The 15949-nt window shown below is 46.1% G+C and overlaps 1 protein-coding gene and 1 pseudogene across 1 annotated transcript in view; both read right to left on the reverse strand.

Moving 5' to 3' along the window:
• LOC126937204 (histone H3.3A) overlaps positions 1-15949 on the reverse strand; it is a 403313-nt gene that overhangs the window by 91925 nt on the left and 295439 nt on the right. The window lies entirely within an intron of this gene.
• Positions 14169-14422, reverse strand: LOC126937222 (NADH dehydrogenase [ubiquinone] 1 alpha subcomplex subunit 3-like; annotated as a pseudogene).

Below are 15949 nucleotides of genomic sequence, written 5' to 3' on the forward strand. Positions count from 1 at the left end.
TTTTGAGATGGAGTCTCGCTCTGTCGCCCAGGCTGGAGTGCAGTGGCCGGATCTCAGCTCACTGCAAGCTCTGCCTCCCGGGTTCACGCCATTCTCCTGCCTCAGCCTCCCGAGTAGCTGGGACTACAGGCGCCCGCCACCTCGCCGGGCTAGCTTTTTGTATTTTTTTAGTAGACATGGGGTTTCACCGTGTTAGCCAGGATGGTCTCGATCTCCTGACCTTGTGATCCACCCGTCTCGGCCTCCTAAAGTGCTGGGATTACAGGCTTGAGCCACCGCGCCCGGCGCCTGTTCAGATCTTAAAAAGCACACTCACTCCGTCTCAAAAAAAAAAAAAAAAAAAAAAAAAAAAAAAAAAAAAAGCACACTCAAAGGGAGAAGGGAAACATTTAGATTAAGTGAAGGTTAACTTTTTTTTTTTTTTTTTTAGACGGAGTCTCTGTCGCCCCGGCTGGAGTGCAGTAGCACAGTCTCAGGTTCTTGCCATTCTCCTGCCTCAGCCTCCCAAGTAGCTGGGACTACAGGCACGTGCCACCACACCCGGCTAATTTTTTTGTATTTTTAGTAGAGACGGGGTTTCACCTTGTTAGCCGGGATGGTGTCGATCTCCTGACCTTGGGATCCACCCGCCTCGGCCTCCTAAAGTGCTGGGATTACAGGTGTGAGCCACTGCGCCCGGCCTAGTGAAGGTTTACTTTATAAGATTAGAGGTTCGTCTTTGGGAGACTCAGGCAGCCATGCCCAAATAATTTTTCTTTTGTGGCAGCATGAAGCTGGCTGGGCCGGTGCCCCTTTCCTAATTGGCCTGGTTATCCTCTTCAGGTTGCCAGAGCTCTAGCTGGGCCCTGCTTTATTTAGCATGGGAGTGTGAGCAGCTGTTGCCCTGCTCCCTGCAGGCAAATGGACCTTGACTGGCAAAATGAAAAGACGAGTTTTGTAATTGCCCCCTCTCTCGTAGCATTAAAGGCTAGAAGTAAGGAGGCCGCTGATGGGCAGAAACTGACCATCTTGTCACTCTCATAGGTGGCTGTAGTTCTTCCAGCCCTCACTGATCTGTGCATAGGAATGTTAATGGGCTTTTGCTGTGGGTCCATTTCACTCACCCACACATTTTGATTTGGAGATAGCTACCTCCCTCCTTCCTCTTCTAGTGCTCATACCGCAAGCTTCCTCATTATATTCCTTTTGTGAGTTCAAATAGGAGTTTGCAAGAGGGAATTAAATATGCTCAGATTACCTTATTGAGCCAGCACCTGTTGGTGATTTTCAAGGTGAAAAGTGCCCCCCCCCCCACCCCTGAGAAAGTCTAAGAACACCAGGTGTTAATTCTAGGCTGGTTCCCATCAAAATCATGAAAGCATTGCCTTAAACTTTATGGCCTTATTTGTGTGCCTGAACTAGAATACAAGAAAGGATTATAGACTCCAGGCGGCCCTGTGCCAGCCACACTGTTGCTGCAAGCCACCTGCCTATTGGCCTGTTTCTGGGAGGAATCTCTAGATTCAGTCAGTGCTAGTCTCATCCTTGGTGTGTTTGGTATTACTTTTTCTTTGCATTCACCTTCATGAGATTTCCTTTGAGAAAAACTAAATTAATGATGCTCTGTAAAGTAAGCCTACACTCAAACCATTCATAGGTCATTGATTCAGGGTGGCCCCCACATAATACTGATGAGCTGAAGGAAAGAGTGTGCATGGTCATACTTTGGTTTTCCCTGGAATACAGGCCATGTGGTGTGGTGAGCCTTAGGGCAAGGGTTTTAGAGTTTCTGATCTGGGTCTAAATCCCGATTTTCTTCCTTTCTAATAGTGTTTCATCAGACAAGCTCCATAGCCTTTCTGAGCATCAGTCCCCTACTCCTGCTATTAAATGGGGTTGTAGCTACTTTTAGGGATGTTAGGATTAAATAAAGTAGTATGTAAGATTCCTAGCACAGTGCTTAGCAAATTTGTAGTTGCTCAGTAAATGGAAGCTGTTGGAATACTCTACAGCACCATTGTCCAATAGAAATGTAATATGAGCCAGATAATGTAATTTTACTTTTTTTTTTCAGTCATTAAAAAGTACAAAGAATTAGCCAGGTGTGGTGGTACATGCCTGCAGTTCTAGCTACATGGGAGGCTGAGGTGGGAGGATTGCTTGAGCCCAGGAGTTGAAGGCTGCAGTGAATTTTTTCTTTTTTTTCTTTTTTTTTTTTGAGATGGAGTCTCACTCTGCTGCCCAGGCTGGAGTGCAGTGGCACAATCTTGGCTCATTGCAACCTCTGCCTCTTGAGTTCAAGTGATTCTCCTGCCTCAGCCTCCCGAGTAACTGGGATTACAGGCATGCGCCACAACGCCCAGCAAATTTTTGTATTTTTTGTAGAGATGGAGTTTCACCATGTTGGCCAGGCTGGTATTGAACTCCTGACCTCAAGTGATCTGCACGCCTCAGCCTCCCAAAGTGCTGGGATTATAGGCGTGAGCCACCATGCCCGGCCAATGATGCAGTGAACTTTGAAGGCGTCACTGCAACTCCAGCCTGGGCGACAGAGTGAGACCTCATCTCAAAAAAAAAAAAAAAAAAAAAAAACAAAGAAGCAAGTGAAATTAATTTTAGCAATATATTTTATTTAACCCCAAAATACTCAAAATATTTCAAAGTAATAGAAAATTATTAATGAGATAGTTTACATTTGTGTGCTAAGTCTGAAATCTGGTGTGTATTTTACACTTACAGCACTTGTCAATTCACAGTGGCTACATTCCAGGTGCTTAATAGCCCTGTGTGACTTTCAGCTCCTGTATTAGGCAGTGCCCCTCTAGAACACATCTAAGGCAAGGCAGTGAGCACAGCAGAACTGTCCACCTTAATCCAAACACATGTGTACAGAGCTGAATCAAAACCAAATCAGGCTGGGAAGACCTGGGGCTTTTAGCACGCTCTGCCCTTCCCTGAGCCACCCTTGTGATCAAGTGGAACATATGTAAAATAAAAGCTTTATGAGCAGTCAGGTATCTTTCCTGTGGGGACTCCTTACATGCCAGGCTTGCAGAGGTGCAGAAACAAGTGTGAAAGCTGTGGTCTGTGAATCCTAACCTTGGCTTTGCTGGTGCAGGGCTGGGTGACCTCATCTGGCAAACTGCGGTATCTGTTTACTTTTGTGAATTGAGCTGTGAGGCATAGCTGAAATTTGCATGGGGGTGACAAACAGACTTTAAAGCATCTTGCGAAAAAGTAAGGAATTAGGAGTTGTAGACAAATGCTCAATGAAAACAGAGTGTGATGTTGGGTATTGCACCAGACCCTAGTGCTGGATCCCTCAGTTTACCGAGTAGATCATTTGGTCCAATTACAGAGTAGCATAGGAATGGCGATTACCCTGGCATGTCCCATCTCTCCTTGTTGAAGTTCTGCTTTTTTTTTTTTCTTTTTTTTGAGATGAGGTCTTGCTATGTAGCTCATGCTAGAGTGCAGTGGCACAATCACAGCTCACTGCAGCCTCCACTGCTGGGGCTGGGACCACAGGCATGTGCCACCCTGTCCAGCTAATCTTTTAAAAATTATTTGCAGAGACGAGGTCTCACTGTGTTGCCAGGTTGGTACTTAATCTTTTTTTTTTTTTTTTTTTTTTTTTTGAGGCGGAGTCTTCACTTTGTCGCCCAGGCTGGAGTGCAGTGGCACCATCTCGGCTCACTGCAAGCTCCGCCTCCCGGGTTCGCGCCATTCTCCTGCCTCAGCCTCCGGAGTAGCTGGGACTACAGGCGCCCGCCACCGCGCCTGGCTAATTTTTTGTATTTTAGTAGACACGGGGTTTCACCGTGTTAGCCAGGATGGTCTCGATCTCCTGACCTCGTGATCCGCCCGCCTCAGCCTCCCAAAGTGCAGGGATTACAGGCGTGAGCCACCGCGCCCGGCCGGTACTTAATCTTTCAAGACAGCTCACAGGCTTCCTCTTCCAACTGTGAGCCTCAGTGAGGAAACAGTGGGCTTGTGGAGTTTATTCTGCAGCCCTCCAGTCTCCAAACATTAATTGTGCATGTCTGATCAGTAAAACATTTGGGGGTGCATCCCACATGATGTCACTCATCTGTCAGAGCCCTCCATCGGCCTCGGAGTACAAGCCCACACACTTACAATGACTGGCCATCCCCTCTTAGGCTGCACGCCTCTCCCCTCTCTGACCTCATCTACTCCTCCTCACTCCACCGCAGTCCTTGCTGTTTCCGGAAGCAACCAAACACACTATGCTCCCCCGGCATGGCACTGACTGTCCCTCCTCCAGGAACAGTCTTTCCCAGACATCCCCAGGGAAGACTCTCTCACCTCTCACTCCATTTAAAATGGCAACCCGCGAGCCCCGTCACTTTCTTTCCTGACTGGTTGGTTGGTTGGTTGGTTGGTTTTTTTTGAGACGGAGTCTCGCTCTGTCGCCCAGGCTGGAGTGCAGGGGTGCAGTCTCAGCTTACTGCAATTTCCGCCTCCCGAGTTCAAGCAATTCTCCTGCCTCAGCCTCCCAAGTAACCCAGACTACAGGCTTCCACTACCATGCCCAGCTGTTCATTCATTCATTCATTCATTCATTCATTCATTCATTCATTGTATTTTTAGTAGAGACGGGGTTTTGCTGTGTTGGCCAGGCTGGTCTCAATCTCCTGACCTCAGTGATCCGCCCATCTTGGCCTCCCACCACGCCCAGCTGACAGTTTTATTTTTTTTGAGACGGAGTCTTGCTCTGTCGCCCAGGCTGGAGTGCAGTGGCGCGATCTTTGCTCACTGCAAGCTCCGCTTCCTGGCTTCAAGCAATTCTCCTGCCTCACCCTCCTGAATAGCTGGGATTACAGGTGCGTGCCACCACGCCTGGCTAATTTTTGTATTTTTGGCAGAGACAGGGTTTCACCATGTTGGTCAGGTTGGTCTTGAACTCCTGACCTCGTGAACTGCCCGCTGTGGCCTCCTAAAGTGCTGGGATTACAAGCGTGAGCCACCGCGCCGGGTCCTGACAGTTTTTTGTTTTTGTTTTTGTTTTTTTAATATTACCCCTTATCATACTTTTTTTTTTTTTTAAATTAAATGTCCCTCTCTCCTCAGAAAATAAGCTCTGCCAGGGCAGAGAGTTGACCTGTTTTATCAGTGCCGGATACCTAAAATGTGCTCCATGAATATCTGTTGAATGAATCCAGTGTACTAATATGGTATTTATAAAACAACAAATGGAATTCCAAGTAAATTCACCATCTCTCAACAGACCACGTGACATGTTCGCTGGGGTGTATGTACCTGCTTTGAAACATTTGCTTGTAGAAACGGGTGTCTTTGAAAGTGGTTGAGGAAAATGAGTGGGACTATTTTACCAAAATCTGAGAGCAACTGAAGTGAGCACATGATTGGCAATTCTATAGAAAGGGGTTCTGTTGAGTCACTCACCACCAGCCAACCATTAAAAAGGTTACCCGTTTCTGAGGAAGACTCTTCCTACAACCACTAGAGAGCGCTGTGCACTAGCAAATGCCAGCCAAAGCCGTCAGGGAGAGACTGCTGGGGAAGATGGGGAGGTGGTGGCTATGGCAGTGTTGCCTGGCAGTGGGGTAGCGGGTAGCAGTGGGGTAGCAGGTAGCTGAATGGCCAAATCCTGTGAGACCCACCTTTCCCCATCCTTATACTCCCCCACACACCATAAGTGGCAGACTGATGATTAGGTGCAGCTGGCCAGGGTTGGACTAGGCTCTGTTCTTTCTGATTCTTGAATTCTCAGATTTAGCTTTAGTTTTCACTGTACAGGTGGTGAATAAATCATTTACTGTCTTGCTGAATATCCCATAACGTTATTACTTCTGTCCTCAACAAACAACGTTATCTTAATCATTTGTTGTTTTCCACTAGAGGAATTTGAGTATCTGTGTATGCAACCATGTCTTTATTTTTGTGTTATCAAAAATAAACCTGGGGCCGGGTGCCGTGGCTCACACCTGTAATCCCAGCACTTTGGGAGGCCGGGGTGGGCGGATCACCTGAGGTCAGGAGTTTGAGACCAGCCTGGCCAACACGGTGAAACTCCATCTCTACTAAAAATACAAAAATTAGCCAGGCATGCTTGTGGGTGCCTGTAATCCCAGCTACTTGGGAGGCTGAGGCATGAGAATTGCTTGAACCCAGGAGACAGAAGTTGCAGTGAACCAAGATCACACCACTGCACTCCAGCCTGGGTGACGGGGCCAGACTCCACCTCAAAAATAAAAATAAAAATAAAAAAATAAATCTGGGGGCATATATAGCTGTGCTGTGTGTAGCTCTGACATATTTATTTGTGACTGGCTCCTGCATTTCTCCTTGGTGGGAAATGTACGTGTTGACATTAGGATTCAACTCGGTTATTACGCCCAACCTGAGCTGCTCTTAGACCAGGCAGGCAAAAGAGACCTCTGCCCAGAGTCTGCATCTAGAAAACACAGAAACACAAGGCTAGGGGAAGAGGAGGACAAAATCCCAGCCCTCACCCTGGAAATTCAGAGGAAAAGTGGCTGCTTTTGTTCTAGGTTCATCTCCCCAGATCATCCTTAGTGTTTAGGCAGATGGGGTCCAGGAGGCGTCCTTCCTCCCCAGCTCCATTCACGTAGGTGTAGTTAGCGGGGCTCCTAGAACTGCCTGGAAGTCCTGAGTGGGCACAGCAAGGTATGGGGAGGAGACTCGTCCACCCAGCTTCCGAGGAGTTGACAGATCCTTCAGGCCAGCCCCTGTGCTGTGGCAGCACGATTTCGGGGGCCGTGTTTCTGTGGTTGCGCAGGAGGATGAGGCTGTAAGGTGGGCCTCCGCGGCTCCATGCTCCAGTTTTGTCTTCGTGCGAAGAGACTCAGGGCACATACTGACCGACATGATCAAAGTGAGCATCAAACCTTAGACTCCCAAAGTATATTTATTTGAATAAAATATAACTGTTAGGCACTTTGGGAGGCTGAGGCAGGAGGATCTTTTGAGTCTCAAAGTTCGAGACCAGTCTGGGCAACATAGTGAGACCTCATCTCTATTAAAAATATGGATAGATAAATAGACAGATAATCACTGTTATATTTTTCTATATTGGAGTTCTGTGTAAGATTGTATTGACAAAAGCATTCACTGATGAAAGTTTGCAGGCATTAATTTTTATATCACTATATAGAAATAGGAATTTTGGAAAAATGGATAGCTCTTAACTGAGTCAAGTGGGAAAAAAGATGGAAATGATTCTGAGATACAAGAATGAAATATTGTACCTGTTGTCAGAAGAGGAAGGACATAAAATTTTTGTAGAGATTGTAAAATCATTAATGCAAAAACAAAGATTATGCCTAGGAAAAAATGACAAGAAGGAAAATACAGGTTAGTGTTTCCCAAAATTTTCCTCGGCAGTATGAAAGTGGATTGTTTTGCCCTCTTCCCAATCTTATATGTTATTCTAAGCTTTCTATGATCGCTCTGTCACCCAGGCTGGAGTGCAGTGGTGTGATCTCAGTCTCAGCTCACTGCAACCTCTGCTTCCTAGGTTCAAGCAATTCTCCTGCCTCAGCCTCCCAAGTAGCAGGAATTACAAGCATGCACCACCACGCCCAGCTAATTTTTGTATTTTTAGTAGAGATGGGGTTTCACCATGTTGGCCAGGCTGGTCTTGAACTCCTGACCTCAGGTGATCCACCTGCCTCGGCCTCCTAAAGTGCTGGGATTACAGGTGTGAGCCACCACACCTGGCCCGGATACACTTTTAGAATAGTAAAAAAAGTTAGGGCTTTTTTGTTGGAATATGTATATCATGATGATTTACTTCAATTTTATTCAACAAGTGCCTGCGGAGCACCTGCTCTGTGCTCTGCTCTATACCAGCCCGGGATGCCTCCCTCACTGAGAGAATCTCCTAGCAAGAGCAGGTGGCGATGATGTGACTGCAGTTGTTGTACACACACAACGTGCAGTAATGAAGTGCAGTCATCAGGAGAGTGGATGGAGGTGTGGCATTCCATCTGGTGGAGTGAAGCGAGGTCACTGGGGAGGTGAATTGAGCCCTGGGTTTTAAAAGCTATCTCCCAACCCAGGCAAAACATGGAGGCCAAATGACAAGGTTCTTAAGAAGAAATAGCATTTCCATGCCACACAGCGATGTATAAATAAATCCTCTCCTACTTAGAGCCAGTGCCCAGGGCTGGCTGAGGTGGCGAAGTTTTGCTGCTGGGTTCCCCCCATAATCTCCCTCGGACTCTCCCAAGCCTCCTCCAATACACAATCTGAATAAAACACTGCTCAAATGCCTTATCTCATTTGCTTTGCACTGCAACCCTTCAACATAGATACTGTTATCATCCCCATTTTACAGGTGAGGAAACCAAAGCTGACAAATATTAAGTAAGCAGCCCAAGGGCACGCAGGTCAGAGAGGGCAGAGCCGGGGCGAGGCCGAGGCCTTCCAACTCTGAGTCCACAAGCTTCCGTTCTGCCTGCGGCCTCCTTGCCACCGACCCTGCTCTGGTCCAAGCTGGCGTCAGTGGGGCTCCCCCTCTGAAGGGTGGTCCTAGAGTCCTACCGAGGCCAGCTTCCCTTTCCTGAGCTTCCTCCCACCCCTTGGGAACCAAGAGCTTCTCCCTACTGTGGACTGGTGGCTTTGTGTTCAGCCCACCTGCAATCAGAGTCCACCTTGTGCCTACCCCAGGGCACAGCAGCATGGGCTGACCACTGGGACCTAGCTACAGAGAGCAGAGGCTCACAGCCCATTCAACCTCTCCAAGCCTCAGCTCCCTTGTTTGCAATTTATAGGACACAGGTCCTGCCTCATATGATGGTTTCTGAAACTCTGCAGATGATTTCCCTAAAGCACACATCACGGTGCCTGGCGCCTTCCTGTGCTCAGGGACTGGAATGTCGCCCTCTACCATTAGACAACGCCCCCCGGGAGTCAGGAGGAAATGCAGCTCACTGAGCCAGGCTCCACTGGAAAGAGAGCTGAAGGGTCATGGGGTCTGAGGCCAGGCACCCTCAGACCCCATGACTGGACTTGGGGACTTGCAGTGGCCTTGCCTGTCGGTTTTTTTTTTTTTTTTCGAGACAGAGTCTTGCTCTGTCATCCAGGCTGGAATACAAAGGTGCCGTCATAGTTCCCTGCAACCTCAAACTCCTAGACTCAGGTGATCCTTTCACTTCAGCCTCCTGAGTAGCTGGGACTACAGATGTGCACCACCATACCTGGCTAATATTTATTTAGTTATTTATTTTTTGTAGAGACGGAGTCTTGATATGTTTCCTAGGACGGTCTTGAACTCCTGGCCTCAAATGATCCACCCACCTTGGCCTCCCAAAGCGCTGGGATTATAGGCATGAGCCACTGCACCCTGCCTTGTTGTCCTGTGGATTTTAAAATCTTGTTGTTGAAAAAAATGATGTATCTTTTGTTTTCTTTGAGACAGGTCTCACTCTGTTGCCCAGGCTGGAGCTCAGTGGCAGGATCTCAGCTCACTGCAAACTCTGCATCCCAGGTTCAAGTGATTCTCCTGCCTCAGCCTCCCGAGTAGCTGGTACTACAGGAGCACTACCACGCCCAGCTAATTTTTATATTTTTAGTAGAGATGGGGTTTCACCATCTTGGCCAGGCTGGTCTTGAACTCCTGACCTCATGATCCACCCACCTGGACCTCCCAAAGTGCTGGTATTACAGGCGTGAGCCACTGTGCCTGGCCTAATTTCTGTATTTTTAGTAGAGACGGGGTTTCACTATGTTGGCCAGGCTGGTCTCGAACTCCTGATCTTGTGATCCGCCTGCCTTGGCCTCCCAAAGTGCTGGGATTACAGGCGTGAGCCACCGCACCTGGCCAGGATTTCCTTTCTTTTTAAGGCTGAATAATATTCCATTGTATGAATAGACTACATTTTGTTTATCCATTTGATTTGTTTGTTTTGAGATGGATTCTCACTGTTGCCCAGGCTGGAGTGCAGTGGCCTGATCCCAGCTCACTGCAACCTCTGCCTCCAAGGTTCAAGCGATTTTCCTGCCTCAGACTCCCAAGTAGCTGAGATTACAGGTGCACACAACTATGCCTGGATAATTTTTGTATTTTTAGTAGAGGTGGGATTTCACCATGTTGACCAGGCTGGTCTCGAACTCCTGACCTCAAGTGATCCACCGGCCCTGGCCTCACAAAATGTTGAGATTACAGGTGTGAGCCACTGCGCCTGGTTTGATTGTTATTTTTAATGCAAATCAGACCTTGTCACTCTTTTGCTTGAAGCTCCTCAGTGGTTGCCTATGGCTGTCAAGGTCAGAGCCTCACCACGGCCTGGGTTTCCTCCTGTGGTCCCTGGCCCTCGCCTCCTGCTCTATCCTTATTGTGAACCACGCCAAGCCCTTTCTCAACCCCGCCCCTTGCTCCCTCTGTCTGGAACTACCTTCCCAGTCCTTTTTTGCACTGTTCATTCTCAAGTCACCTCCTCAGTGAGCCCTCCCTAGTTGCTCCCTTTCATCACCCTGTTTTCTTCCTCCCCATTATCTGGTTTCCCTGGAGGCTTTTGGAATGTGGGCTTCATGGCAAAGGCCTATTAGGGTCACTGCTGTGTTCAAGGCTCAGTAAGGATGCCTCGGTGCGCCTGACTGCGGAACGGGCTGGCTGGCTGGGGGTGTCACCTGGCGAGATTTGTTGTCACTTGCTCACTTGTCCTAGATGCTGTTTATAAAAATACTAACAGAACCAGGCACGGTGGCTTATGCCTGTAATCCTAGCATTTTGGAAGCCCGAGGCAGGCAAATCCCTTGAGCCCAGGTGTTTGAAACCAGCTTGGGCAACAGGGCAAAACCCTGTCTCTACTAAAAGAAACCAAAAAACAAAATTAGCCAGGCATGGTGGTGCGCATATAGTCCCAGCTACTTAGGAGGTTGAGTGGGAGGATCACCTGAGCCTGGGGAGGTTGAGGCCGCAGTGAGCTATAATTGCGTCACTGCGCTCCAGCCTGGGTAACAGAGTGAGACCCTGTCTCAAAAATAAATAAATAAATAATAAAGTAATAGTAGAAGGTGGTGTATGGCCTTGGAAAAGGCTGAGTTCGACGGCTAGGAAGGCTAGTTTTCCCCTCTCTTCCTCTTCCTCACATTCATACCCTCCAGATCATGGTGCTGAACTGAAGGTCTCAGTTTCTCCTTACGTCCCATCAAGGAGGGTGATGCTGACAGCAGGCATCCTCTCCTGACTTCCCAGCAGTTTTGTGAAGATGTGGGGGAGAGGCCAGGCATGGTGACTCACACCTGTAATCCCAGCACTTTGGGAGACCGAGGTGGGTGGATCACCTGAGGTCAGGAGTTCAAGACCATCCTGGCCAACATGGTGAAACTCCGTCTCTACCAAAAATACAAAAATTAGCTGGGTGTGGTGGCAAGTGCCTGTAACCCCAGCTACCGGGAGACTGAGACAGGAGAATCACTGAACCCAGGAGGCGGAGGTTACAGTGAGCTCAGATCACACCATTGCACTCCAGCCTGGGCGACAAAGCAAGACTCTCTGTCTCAAAAAAAAAAAAAAAAAAAAAAAAAAAAAAAAGGAAAGAAAGAGAGAGATGTAGGGGAGAGAGAAATGAAGAATATCGGGGGGAAATGAAGAGCTTAAAAAATATAACTACAAAATCTTTTAGCCACAGGGGGAAAAAAAGCAAGGGCGACATAAATAATTTGAGATTTTTCTCCAGAGAAATAGCAAAAGTTCCACTCATCTCCATTTAGAAGTTTGTAATGGGGAGAAACATATTCCATAAATCAAAGAGTAATTTATTTTCAAATTACATATGTCTGTAGAAACACATAAAATTTATACAGAAAGATGAAGAGATTATAAGAAAAAAAAAAAAGTCCTTAATTTCTTTTTCTTTCTTTTTTTTTTTTTGAGACGGAGTTTCTCTTTGTTGCCCAGGCTGGAGTGCAGTGGCGTGATTTTGGCTCACTGTAACCTCTGCCTCCAGGGTTCAAGTGATTCTCATGCCTCAGCCTCCCAAGAAACTGCGACTACAGGCACGCCCCACCACTCCTGGCTAATTTTTCTTTGTATTTTTAGTAGAGACAGGGTTTCACTCTGTTGGCCAGGCTGGTCTTGAACTCCTGGCCTCAGGTGATCTGCCCATCTTGGCCTCTCAAAGTGCTGGGATTATAGACATGAGCCACGGCGCCTGGCCCCTTAATTTAGAGTAAAGGCAAGGACCTAAGTGATATTTTTTATGTGTTGCAAATATCTCCTCCTACTCTCAGCTTTCCATTTCCTTAATGATGTCTTAAAAATTGTATTAATGGCCGGGCGCGGTGGCTCACGCCTGTAATCCCAGCACTTCGGGAGGCAGAGGCGGGCGGATCACAAGGTCAGGAGATCGAGACCACGGTGAAACCCCGTCTCTACTAAAAATACAAAAAATTAGCCGGGCGCGGTTGTGGGCGCCTGTAGTCCCAGCTACTCGGGAGGCTGAGGCAGGAGAATGGCGTGAACCCGGGAGGCGGAGCTTGCAGTGAGCCGAGATCGCGCCACTGCACTCCAGCCTGGGCGACAGAGCGAGACTCCGTCTCAAAAAAAAAAAAAAAAAAAAAAAAAATTGTATTAATATAAGATACATACAGTATGAAAATGAATAAATCATAATGTACAATGTGATTTTTTTTTTTTTTTTTTTTTAACAAATGAACTGTGTAACCAGCATCCAGATCAAGAAACGGAACATTATAAGAACTCTAAAGCCCTGGAGACCGCTTCTGGTCACCACCTTCCAAGGGTACCATTATCCTGACTTGTATAAATGGAATCTGAGAGAATGCAAGTTTTCTTTTGCATATATTATGTATGTGGGATTCCGCATACTGTTTCATTCATTCATGAGTAGTGGTCATTCATTCATGTTCGTTGCTTTATAGTATTCTAGTGTGCCCCAATTCATCCACTCTACTGTTGATGGACATTTGGATAATTCCCAGTTTGGGGGTATTATTAATGGTGCTGCTATGGAACATTCTCTCTCTCTCTCTCTGTCTAGCAATTTTACTGAACTGGTGTTCCTCCTTGCGGAGGAGGACTAACCCATAGGCACTGTGCCCAGAGTCAGCCTGAACATTCTAGAACTTGCTTTTGATCAACACCTTGTATTAGTCAGGGACAGAACTAGAGGGATGGAGCTAATAGGATGTATGTATATATGAAAGGAAGTTTATTAAGGAGAACTGACTCACAAGATCACAAGGTAAAGTCCTATGATAGGCTCTCTGCAAGCTCAGGAGCAAGGAAGCCAGCAGTGGCTCAGTCTGAGTCTCAAAACCTCAAAAGTCAGGAAGCTGACAGTGCAGCCTTCAGTCTGTGACCAAAGGCCCAAGAGCCCCTGGCAAACCACCAGTGTAAGTCCAATAGTCCAAAAACCAAAGAACTTGGAGTGTGATGTTCCAGGCAGGAAGCATCGAGCACAGGAGAAAGATGAAGGCCTGAAGACTCAGGAAGTCTGCCCTTCCATCTTCTTCTGCCTGCTATTTCTAGCTGCACTGACTGGCAGCCAATTGGATGGTGCCCACCCAGATTGGGGGTGGATCTGCCTCTCCCAGTCCACTGCCTCAAATGTTAATCTCTGGTACCACTGTGACAACAACAAAAAAACACCCAGAAACAATACTTTGCATCCTTCAATCCAATCAGGTTGACACTTTTTTTTTTAGACAGAGTTTAAGAGGCCGGGGTGCAGTGGCGTGATCTTGGCTCACTGCAACCTTCACCTCCCTGATTCAAGCAATTCTCCTGCCTCAGTCTCCTGAGTAGCTGGGACTACAGGTGCGCACCACCACACCTGGCTAATTTTTGTATTTTTAGTAGAGATGGGGTTGGCCATGTTGACCAATCTGGTCTTAAACTCCTGGTCTCAAGTGATCTGCCTGCCTTGGCCTTCTCCCAAAGTGCTGGGATTACAGGTGTGAGCCACTGCACCCGGCCACAATCAAGTTGACACTTAATATTAACTACCACACACGAACATATTTCTGTTGAGTATATACCTATGCTGGCCACAGGATATGTAAATATTCAGCTTCAGGAGATACTGGGAGAAGTAGCAACACTTGATAGACATATATACATATATTTTTGTTGTTGTTGTTTTGTTGTTGTTGTTGTTGGTTTTCACATTTTTATTGGGAGCCATGGGAGGGGCCTCTTCTGTCAGTGGAGGTGCTCACATTTTCTTCAGCCACTCCAAGCTGGGGCCCTGGGGGCCCTGGAGGTGGCTGCACGTGTCTGCATGTTCCCATCATCACGGATGGGCACTGGATAGTTGTAGGGTGTGGCCTCACTGATCATGATGGAGTACTTGGTGTAGGGGCTGAGTGGGGGCAGAATTACAGTGAGGCTCCCAATGATGAAGGAGACCACCCACACTGGCTCCTTGGCCCAGGCATTCTTGAGGAAGGTGCCGAGTCTCACAACCATCTTGATCTCAGCCACATATATATATATATATATTTATATATATATATGTGTATATATATATTTATATATATATGTGTATATATATATTTTATATATGTGTGTGTATATATATATGTGTATATATATATATTTATATATATATGTGTATATATATATTTATATATATGTGTATATATATATATTATATATATATGTGTATATATATATTTATATATATATGTGTATATATATATTTATATATATATGTGTATATATATATTTATATATATATGTGTATATATATATTTATATATATATGTGTATATATATATTTTATATATATATGTGTATATATATATTTATATATATATATGTATATATATATATATATAAAAAAAAGAGTGGGAGTGTGTGTGTTTGTGTGTGATTAGAGATTTCATCTCACTATGTTGTTGCCCAAGCTGATCTTGAAGGGCTCAAGCAATCCTCCTACCTCATCCTCCCAAAGCACTGAGAATAGAGGCATGAGCCAACCTGCCCGGCCACATCCTGTATTAACTTGCATTTCCCTGATGACTAATGGAGCCAAGCATTTTTTCCTGTTGATTGGCCATGTGGATATCCTCTTCTACCATGTGCCGATTCTAGTCTTTTGCCCATTTTGTGAGGTTTTTTTTTTTTTTTTGCCATTTTTTTTCCATTGAATTGTCTGTTTGTCCTTTTCTTACTGACTTTTTTGTTTGTTTGTTTGTTTTTGAGTTGGAGTCTTGCTCTGTTGCCCACGCTGAAGTGCAGTGGTGTGATCTCAGCTCACTGCAACCTCTGCCTCCTGGGTTCAAGAGATTCTCCTACCTCAGACTCCTGAGTAGCTGGGATTACAGGGGCCCCCCACCATGCCTGCTTAATTTTTTTTATTTTTAGTACAGACGGGGTTTCACCATATTGGTCAGGCTGGTCTCGGACTCCTGACCTCAGGTGATCCACCTGCCTCAACCTCCCAAAGTGCTGGGATTACAGGTGTGAGCCACCGCACCCAGCCTCTTATTGACTTTTAGGAAGTTTTTCTGTATTCTGGATTCAAGTCCTTTGTCAGATATATGAATTATGAATATCTTCTTCCACACTCCGGCTTGAATTTTCATTCTTATTGGTGTCTTTTGATGAACAGGAATTCTTAAATTTAACATAGTTTAATTACCAAGTTTTTGTAAATAGAATAGCCTACATCAATACTGAGAAGTCATAGCTATTATACCAGTAACAAAACAAGAAAGCTAATTTTGAAACTTCCCTGTACTGCTGAGGATTCTGGGAAACAAATACACTCATTTCATTGCTCAAGATTTTTTTTTAATTTTTGATTTTATTATTATTATTATTATTATTACTACCCTTATTATTTTTGAGGGAGAGTCTCACTCTGTCACCCAGACTGGAGTGCAATGGCGCCAGCTCGGCTCACTGCAACCTCTGCCTCCCGAGTTCAAGCGATTCTCATTCCTCAATCTCCCGATGGGACTACAGGCACCCACCACACCCAGCTAATTT

The sequence above is a fragment of the Macaca thibetana genome, chromosome 1, assembly GCF_024542745.1.
Source record: "Macaca thibetana thibetana isolate TM-01 chromosome 1, ASM2454274v1, whole genome shotgun sequence".
Lineage (NCBI taxonomy): Eukaryota > Metazoa > Chordata > Mammalia > Primates > Cercopithecidae > Macaca > Macaca thibetana.